This window comes from Seriola lalandi, unplaced genomic scaffold, assembly GCF_002814215.2.
Source record: "Seriola lalandi dorsalis isolate HSWRI2012SDOR001 ecotype SW California unplaced genomic scaffold, Sedor1 jcf7180002054981, whole genome shotgun sequence".
NCBI classification, from domain to species: Eukaryota; Metazoa; Chordata; class Actinopteri; order Carangiformes; family Carangidae; genus Seriola; species Seriola lalandi.
Genome location: NW_019525661.1, coordinates 736,132 through 737,105, shown reverse-complemented (window position 1 = coordinate 737,105; position 974 = coordinate 736,132). Strand labels below are relative to the sequence as shown.

The window sequence follows — 974 nt, the reverse complement described above, 5'->3', positions numbered from 1 at the left end:
TGACTCAAACACGTAGGAGTAGGTCACTGTAATAAGAGCTGTGTCAATACACACAAGGTCGGTCCTTCAGAGAATTCAGTGTGTCATTTTCTTCCAACACACTTCCCCATTGTTGAGTCAGGTTTATAGCTCTGATCTTTGTTCAGCCGAGCTTTCACACTTCTTCAGTCCCAGCACTGTAAAACCTGTGTCAGAGGCTACATCGGGTCAACCTCAATGTGAATGCAGCTGTTATTATTTCAGCTCATTGTTTTTTGGTTTTATGGCTTGAGATTTTACTGTTCTGGTCCAGGCTGTTTGGTGACATGTAGGTCATGGCAGCTTTATAAGTTAATAATATACCAGTGTTGTGTTTACAGCCTGTTTCTGTGTCCTTTAGTAGCCAACAAAATAACACATTCTGGACAGAGAAAGAAACATTTACTCATAGTTTATTCCACAGTACCGAGCCACAACATGGAGCAGCTGTGGCTCAGGAGGTAGAGCAGGTCGTCCACCAATCGAAAGGTTGGTGGTTCAATTTTCGGTGGTTCAAATTGGATGTGTGGAAAAGGATGTGTGAATGTGTGTGATAGAAGAGCGCTGTATGAATGTGTGTGTGAATGGGTGAATGTGGTCGACAAGACTAGAAAAATGTCCATTTAACAAAAAAGCTATTACTGGTTGCAAACAGGGTAGGCCTGTCACAGTACGCCCTACATACACCGCAGCCTTTGTGCCAATGCTGCTGTCAAAATGTCGAGGTTCCTTTGAAAGCATCACTGCAGCGGTCCCTGCTCTCTGCTCCGGAAGCCCAGCATCACCTCTCTCTATCTCTCGCTCTCTCCTCCTCCAACAACATTCTGTCTTAAACTCGCAGCAGATCTCACACAGAGATGAGAAATCAGTGTAATCTGCTTTGGTTTATTTTATTTTAAATTCCTGGCCTGGTTGCAAACAACATAACGTCAGTCCACAAATTGATTTTATTACTA

General features: G+C 43.3%; 1 protein-coding gene across 2 annotated transcripts in view; it reads right to left on the bottom strand.

The window, feature by feature from the left end:
* Positions 1-974, bottom strand: part of acot11a (acyl-CoA thioesterase 11a) — a 16,724-nt gene that overhangs the window by 9,669 nt on the left and 6,081 nt on the right. The window lies entirely within an intron of this gene.